Source organism: Arvicola amphibius, chromosome 2, assembly GCF_903992535.2.
Source record: "Arvicola amphibius chromosome 2, mArvAmp1.2, whole genome shotgun sequence".
Taxonomy (NCBI): domain Eukaryota; kingdom Metazoa; phylum Chordata; class Mammalia; order Rodentia; family Cricetidae; genus Arvicola; species Arvicola amphibius.
In genome coordinates this window covers 74,408,666-74,417,589 of record NC_052048.2, presented here as the reverse complement: position 1 = coordinate 74,417,589, position 8,924 = coordinate 74,408,666, and positions in this window count along the sequence as shown.

Below are 8,924 nucleotides of genomic sequence, written 5' to 3'. Positions count from 1 at the left end.
TGTGGACACTTGTTATTATTCTGAGAGTGGGGGGGCGGATGGAGGGGTGTGTGTGCATGCGTGCGCGCATATCCTTGCTAATGGCTCTGTGGAAAGCATAAGAGACTTTGGCAGAATGAGACTAAATAACAATTTTGTCATTTGTCTAATTCTAGACTAGACCTTAGGCCTTTGAATGGTAGTTAACTCATTTGCATATGGAAGTCTTCACTGTCTGGTTCACCAGGGAGTAGGTAGGACATAGGAAGGCAGCCTGGCTTCCTCCGGAGCGGCTCCCATCCCTGCTGTGGCCACTGTTGCTGTTGCAGGCTGGATGCTCCTGCACTTGGGAAATGGGGAGTGCTCACTAAAGTGCTCCACTGCAGCCGGGCACCTCCTCCTTTCCACATCCTAGCTTGCGGTTTGGATATTTACTGCAAGAAGGAAGAAAACCATTGGCTGTGCAGTCTTGTGTTTAAAAAAACCTTGTTAACTAGAAGTTCTAGTAGGAATTTGTCACTAAATATGACATACCCTACCCTAACTTACATTCTGCAGTGGGAATAGTCTCAAGTTGTATAACCACCCTGAAAAGAAGCAGTAGCTTTAAATAGGAGAAGTCCCTGAGGGGAAGGCTAGGTGGAATCTTCCTGGACAGGACACCTAAGGGCTGGAAAGGGAAGGCAAACACCCTGAGGGCTAAGGGAGCTGGTTGTTTAAGGGCAGGAAGGAGCGCTGGTTTTGAGGTGTTTGGAGAGCCAAGGGAAACATGAGCTGAGCTCACATGTCTGTGTGGGTTACTGCTGAAGGCACAGCAAGCCTGGGAAGACCACGGGAGTCAGCCCAGGCCTGGGGGATGCACCATGAATGGCAGCCTGGGAAGAGCACGGGAGTCAGCCCAGGCCTGGGAGATGCACCGTGTGTGGCTTTGGAGTACAGTAGGCATGCATTTCATCACCTTGAACACAGACGTGACTCTTCCCACAGGACACCTGCTAGACTATAGACCCGTGTAGGCCAAAACAGGTTTGCTCTGCTTCCTGGGCAGGGCCTAAGTTTACCACCTAGGCAGACTGGCATCAAACTAGTTGCAGACCTCCTGCCTCAATGCTGTGTGCTCTGGGATTGTAAGCACCCAGCCTTAACTGTGTCTTTGAATGAGCTGAAGCTTTTAAATAATGATAGAAAGCATTTTTTCTTTGTTTTTTGTTTTAACTTTCTCATCCTGAGTACTGTGTTTCTGCCCCGTGCTCACAGGAATATTCTTGTCATAAAAGCCTAGCTATGAAGCTCACATCACTCTTGTTGACCTTGTTGACCCATGTTGAGTAGCACGAGGTGAGGTCATAGCCAAGACTTTCTTTCCTTGTAGTTCCATACCTGGACTGGTGTTACAGTTCTGCCTTTGCTTTTGGCACATCTTGCTCACTCCTCATCTCCCCAGGGGTCAGTCATCCAACAACACCGTCTCATTTTGAATACTCCGCAACTTAGGCTTGTTGTTGTGTTGTAAAAGATGTATTTTTAATTATGTACATGTATGCATGTCTGTGTGGATATGTGCATGTCTTTGTGTGTATGTACATGTCTGTGTGTGGGTATGTGCGTGTCTGTGGGTATGCGCATGTCTGGGTATGCGTATGTCTGTGTGGGTATGTGCATGTCTGTGTGTGGATAGGTACATGTCTGTGTGCGGGTATGTGCATGTCTGTGTGGATAGGTGCATGTCTGTGTGTGTATGTACATGTCTGTGTGTGGGTATGTGCGTGTCTATCGGTATGTGCGTGTCTGGGTATGTGCATGTCTGTGTGGGTATGTGCATGTCTGTGTGGGTATGTGCATGTCTGTATGTGGGTATGTGCATGTCTGTGTGAGTATGTGTGTGGGTATGTGCATGTCTGTGTGTGGGTATGTGCATGTCTTTGTGTGGGTATGTGCATGTCTGTGGGTATGTGTGTGGGTATGTGCATGTCTGTGTGTGGGTATGTGCATGTCTTTGTTTGGGTATGTGTGTGGGTATGTGCATGTCTGTGTGTGGGTATGTGTGTGGGTATGTGCATGTGGATGCAGTGCCCATGGAGGGCAGAAGATGGCATTGGAGCACCAGGAACTGGAGTTACGGGCTGTTGTGAGCTCCCTGCAAGCTCTCACAACTCATTCTTTACGTTGGTGTGTGGCAGACTTGCCAAGAGGCTCCAGGGTGTGCTCGGGGTGACAGCTCAGCTGTACCTTTCCTTGGTCACACTGAGGACACAAAGTCCTGACCAGGGAACTTGGTCTTCCAGGTTCACACAGTCTTCTTACACAGCAGGCTGGCATGTGGACTTCCCCTCCTCAGGCCAAACTCCCCATTTGAGCACTGCTGCCAGCTCAGAAAATCACACTGTGTTTCTTCTGAAGAGCCTGCATCTTAGTCCCAGCTCCTCACGAGGTCCCCATCTTCAAGATGAAACACATCAACAGGCTTTGACAATGTCTTAGCAGTCACCGTCACGGGTCCCCGGGGAGAGATTCTGATGTCACTAGCGGGTGGGACTCCTGCTTCCCTGACTCCGATTCTGTTCCTTTACTGTTACATCCTTACACCAGCTCTTCAGCACCAACGCTGTATCCGTAGTTTGGTTCAATTCGGACCCTACCTTCCTGCAGCCATCTCACAAGGTGTTCCTTTCCATGCCAGCTGCAGATCCTGGCGTCGCCACTGGGCTTGGTTTTAGGTTGGAGACTTCGTTCTGTAACTCTCTTCAGACTAATGTGCCTGGATGACTCACTCTGGAAGTACAGTACTCATTCATGACTGCAGTTTCATTATAAACCACGCAGGACCGCCAAGTGGAGAAGAGGATCGCAGTAAGGTCATGAGGGTAGGACAAAGAAGATGGTCAGGAAGACAGAAGGCTGGGCAGTAAACACCCTTCATGGTGGCGTACTCCTGTCATCTAGCCCTTTGGGAGTTGGAGGCAAGAGGATCAAGAGTTCAAGATCACCTTCAGCTACATAGCCTGGGCTACACGAGACTCTGTTTCAGAAATAAGAGGCTTGGGAGGGGAGGAAGGAGTAAATGAACTATCAGCCTTACCGCAGATGCCCAGTTTGAGCCTCTGATCCCTTGTTTTGGGTCTGGTGAGTCTGGGCACCAGGGTTATGATGCTTGGTTAAAACTCTTCTCTGAGGAATTTATATTTAACCCTGAGTTCTTGGAGAAGGAGAGAAGAACCTGAGAATCGCAGAAATTACTGTGTCCCTGTACTCTGTTTTATCAAGGCACCTTTGGACGGTGCCCTAGAGGACCTTGGACTTGTTTATGATTGGGTTTATTTGGAATCCTGTTCTTACCTGGTCGTCAATTTATTAGAATTCTCTCTCCTGGGCAGGTCATGAGTTAGGACTTCATCTCTTGCGTGTTTGGATGTTGGCTGTCCTTTGAGCTTTGCTTTGAGAGCCCCTTTGGTCTGTAACACCCCGAGTTATCACAGTAGGTGTCTAACAGATGATCTATTAAATAGGAAGCACTCCCAAGTCAGCAACTGTAAGAAGCTCTTACCAACTTTAGATCTTGATTGACAAGTGCTATGAGCTGCTTCTGAAGCTGTGAGGCCAGTGCTCCATGTGAGGTCAGAGGAAGGAGTGACGGCCTGCACCGAGGAACACAGCCACTGTTCAGGAGGGAGGGGAATGCAAACCCTGGCTAGCCCACCCCATCTCCAATCTCCTGATAGGAGGGTTGGCTGGAACCTACTAGAAGGCAGGGAATGTGCAGACTCAGATGATGCCATGCATAGGGTAGTCTCCCAGGGCACAGAATCATGGCAAAGGTGGAGAATGGGCCCAGATGACCAATTAGAAACTAGTTTCGCCCTCTGACTCATATTTGGACAGGGTAGCAGCTGGGGTAGGGAGTGAGGAATTATATGTTAAGTAGTGGCAGAGGTAGGCTATAGGCTATGTTTGGAAGAATATCATTGACTCCAGGGAAATACTTGGTAGATGTTTGCTTTTGAAGGACAATAGGACTGACTGAGAGGGGCAGGTTGGGATTCTGGGCCAATTCAATGGAACTTGTACCTGAAGCACACAGGTAGGTAACACTGGCCAAGGACATAATTGTCCTGTTGTCATTCCTGGATGGTTTTTGTCCCTGTTAGTAGAAGAGTGAGCTGAAGATTGCCCTAGCCTTAGGTCTCTAGTCTTAGTCTTAGGTCTAGCCTTCTAGTAGGTTCCAGCCAACCCTCCTTTCAGGAGATTAGAGATGGGGTGGGTTAGCCAGGGTTTGCATTCTCCTCCCTCCTAAACAGTGGCTGTGTTCCTCGGTGCAGGCCGTCACTCCTTCCTCTAATCTCACATGGAGCACTGGCCTCACAGTTTCAGAAGCAGCTCAAAGCACTCACTTGTCAATCAAGATATAAAGTTGGTAAGAGCTTCTTATAGTTCTTACCCAAAGAACTGAAGTCTAAACTCATACTGAGTTGGCATAAAAACTGAAATTCAGCCTGAGGTCGCTTCTTCCAGATCCTAGCCCATGCCTCAGTTGGCAAAGGGCACTAGGAAGGCCCGAGCCAATCACTGCAAAGTGGGGCAGAAGTGAAGCGAGGAGCTGAAAATAGCCAGCATCCTTGGGAAGGTCAGGGGCCACAGACACCAGTGACTCAAATATGTGACGACATATGCATGGGACCCACCCTCTGGAAATTTCCCGTGTTCTAGAAGTGGGATGAGTTGGTCCTGAGAGCCGAGCACAGCTAGAGCTCTCTAGCCACGAGACAGAGTCCAGCTGGAGGGCGTGGTGGGAATTGGGACTTGGTATTTTGCTTTAGTGGCCCAGAGCTCAGCTCTGCTCTGATGAGCTGCGCACAGATGTTTGGGAAGGACAGTTCAGTTCTGGGGGCCATGACAGATTTAGGAAGAACTCTTGAAGAGGGAAGTGTGAATGATCAATTTCACTTTATGAAGAATTCTGCAAGGTAATAGCTCAGCTAGCAAAGTGTTTGCTGTACAAACATGAGGACCTGAGTTTGATACCCAGAACCTGTGTGAAAAAGCTGGTCACGTGTGCACTGGGGGAGACAGGTAGATCCCTGGTGCTCCCTAGTCATCTAGTCTAGTCTAATGGAGGAGTTCCTGGCCAAGTAAGAGAGCTGTCTCAAAAAAAAACCCACAAAAAACAAAAAGCAACAAAAAACCCAAAGCAAAACAACAAAATGAGATAAAATAAAAACAAAGAGGGCAGCATTTGAGGAACAACAGCCATTGTTGACTTCTGGTTTTGAATGTATGTGTGTGCGCACACACACACACACTCAGAGAGGAGAGAGAGAGAGAGAGAGAGAGAGAGAGAGAGAGAGAGAGAGAGAGAGAGAGAGAGAGAGAGAGAGAGAGAGAGAGAGAGAGAGAGAGAATTCCATCAGAGTTTCACAGGTCTGGGCATCTCTGATATCAGCTCTGTTTGATTTGGATGGAGATTTGAAATCGCTAGTGATCAAAAGCCTGGTTGGGCATGCCGTAACCCAAGGGAAAATTGAACTGACATTGTGAAGGTGAGCGACTTTTCTTCAACTCCAGGAGTCTAAGCTTTAATAACTTTTTAGTTCATTAGTATTCCAATGTGGCAAGGGAGGTATCTTCTCAGTGCCTGAATTAATGTTTCAATATATGAGTACTTTTGTCACAGGGAATTGAGGGGCTTTCTGCCACGTAGTTGGGTTGGTGCTGTGGAAATTCTAGGCAGTGAGGGAAGGTGAAACAGTGGTTTGGGTGAGTGTGTCCTCCATCAGAAGTTACTTGATGGTCAGAGGGCTCCAGCAGTAGGTAAGGTCAAGACGGTGGTGTGCTGAGTCCACAGAAGCAGCCCGTGAGAGTCATCCCTAATCACCACCAAGACTGATGCTCCAGTTGGCCAAGCATGGAGATGAACCACACACGCTCCCTTCTTCCCCTTGCCCACACATAGGCTTAAAATCCCATCTTCTCACGAGCCTAAATCGCTCCTGTTCTTCAACCACACTCTGCATGCCCCTGTCCCAAAGCTTTTTAGGGACAGTGATCAGCATTTGCCCTCCCGTGCTTGAATTATCAGTGTTCCTCATGGTGTTTGGCTGGTCCTATCATTCGTCTTCCCTATAATTGCCTTGTGCTCACAAGCAGACTGTTTATTTCTGAAGGGCACAGCTTGCATTTTATGTCCGTGTGGCTCCTAGCGTCATGCTGTACCCTTCCATCTAGTTCGATAAATATTAAAGGAAAATGGTCCTTTTTCGACTTCACTTGGCAGGTCTCAAAGGAATTGTTTTATGTACAAAGTTAAAAAATAAGAAGCCAAACCCCAGCAAAATAATTTCCTTTTGCATTCTTCATTTTGATGGTGTCTCTAAGGTGTGGTTTCCTAGATTCTTTATGTCCCTAATATAGTCCAAATTACCTTATATTTCTGTTTTATCTAATAGAGAGGTGGTGACATGTAAGGGTACAGGGCCCCCGGTCACCTTGAGTCATAAACCAGGAACTGTTGGAGTAGTTGCAGAAACAGGGCACAGTAGAACATTTCATTAAAGACTTTAAAAAAGCACCTTGTACAGGCAATTATATCCCATAAAGTTAATTCACATGGGAAGGAATCACCAGGAGTTCTGGCAACCTTGAGTGTAATGCAGGCAAGAGGGACAAGGGCGATTTGGACTGTTCTGGGTGAAGCCACGGTGCATCATTCTGATCCAGACACTTGGAGGTGACTGAGCCAACCCCTCTGAGATATTTTCAGATGCCAGGGAAGGAGAAAAGGGGGAAAGCAGGCCCGAATGATTCAAGTTCTGTCTGATTTATTTATGCCCCTAAACTCTACAGCTCACTCCCATGTAAGGACATCCGATGTTAATCTGCTGATCCTCCATCCTGAAATCAAATGAGCCTTTCCTCCTCTTCACAGAAGATAGTGACAATTGTTGGGGATGCATCTCCCTCTTGATACATGTTTTCTCTGGAAAGAAATGGGGGCTGGAGAGATGGACCTGTAGCTAAGAACACTTACTGATCTTTCAGAGGATGTGAGTTTGATCTGAATTCCAATGTTTGATTTGGATTTGATCCCAATGTTCGTGCTGTGCTGCTCCTAATCACTAGTGATTTTAGTGCCAGGAGATCTGACGCCCTCTTTAGGCTTATGCAGGCACCTGCACATGGTGCACATAAACTGGACAGGCATACACACAAGTGCATAAGAAAATGAGGGTTGACCTTACACTTGTTTTCTTCTCTGAGTCATTAGTTACCGCAGGTACTTCATGGGAGTTGATCACTCACACTTAGCTCCAAGGACCCCAGCTCTTGTTACCAGAGCCAAATCCTGTCCTCAGTTTCTCTGTTTGTAAAGACCAACAGCACACTGGGAGAAAACTACCTGCAGAGGTTGTACCCCTCACCCCTCCCTCAGAGACTCTGTGTCTGTTTATAGGAATAGGCTAGTTGCTAACTGCAGTCTAATGACCTCATCACATGGAGGAACAGATTTAATGTGTGGACACTGTGCCTAGAACATGGTATGTGCATATCTCTCTTTGGAGATTATATACATTTACACACATGTGCGCACGCCCGCGCGCACACACACACGCACACACACACACGCACATACACACATTCTTATATGGTAAACCAAGCAGTAAAATAGTTAAGATAATGCTCACATTATTTCCTTCACACAGCTGTCTTTGTGAAAGTCTCTGAAATGGTTCTGTTTTTATAGGTCCTGCTTGCTGGGAGGTTGTTACAGTGACCTGTAGGTGGAGCACCATCTCGGAAGCTGCTTTCAAATTACCACACTGAGGCTTATATTACTTATAAAGATTTGGCTGATAGCTTAGGCTTATTACTAACTAGCTCTTCCAATTTACATTAATGCATTTTTATTAATCTGTATTCTGCCATGTGGCTCATGACTTATTATCTCATTTTCTACACATCCTGCTTGCCCAGTGGCTGGCTAGTATCTACTCTCTGATTCCATCCTTCTTCTTCCTATCATTCTCAGTTTGACTTTTTTGCCTAACTTCCTGCCTGGCTATCAGCCTCTCAGTTTTTTATTAACCAATGAGTGTAATACATATTCACAGTGTACAGAATTATTCCACAGCAGTTCCTTCTTTCTGTCTAATTAAAAAAGTTTAAACTTCATTGTAGTAAGATTATATACAACAAAAACAGTTATTAAGAATTACAATTATAATATCCAGTCCATTTGTATTTGACAAAATTGGAGAAAACACTCAATTATGTATCCTATCTTGATGAATCTAAAGTTTCACATCTAATTTATCTTTTATCATAACTAAGAAAAACTATGACTATCTAGTCTTCAACTTCATCAGAGACCCCAGAAGGGTGAAATGCTATCTAGTGATAGGAACATCTTGCTGCCTGGACAGTCATCCAAAATTCCTCTGTAATGTTGGGACATCCAAGTCTAGCCTACAGGCCTGGCATATATGACAGACTTTCCTGTGAAACATGGAATTCTGAAGGACTGTCCTACCTTGTCTTAGCAAGTTTAGCAGTTGCCGTTTTTGTGTCCTGCTGGTCCAGTTTGGACAGTAACTGCCAGCAATTGAGCAAGGGCATTTTCTTTGCCTGCTTGGCTAGCTTGTGCCATAAAGAAAGCAAACTCCATATGGATGCCTACAGTGACCAGATCATTAACCTAGACTATCAGAGGGTCCTAAGGCCTCTTCCTACTCAAACTCTACAAAGCAAGTACATAATGGATGCTCATTTCATGAACCAATATATTTGGATCTGTTTAATTGGCAGCTATATCCCTGGTCTACACATCTTTTAGGTCACTCTATAGCATACCAAGGGCACTGTAAATTTAGTGAAATTTTTAGAAATTTGAGATTTTGTCTAGCAAATATATTTGTTAACTGATCACCTGATTCTGACTACCCACATCTGCAGAG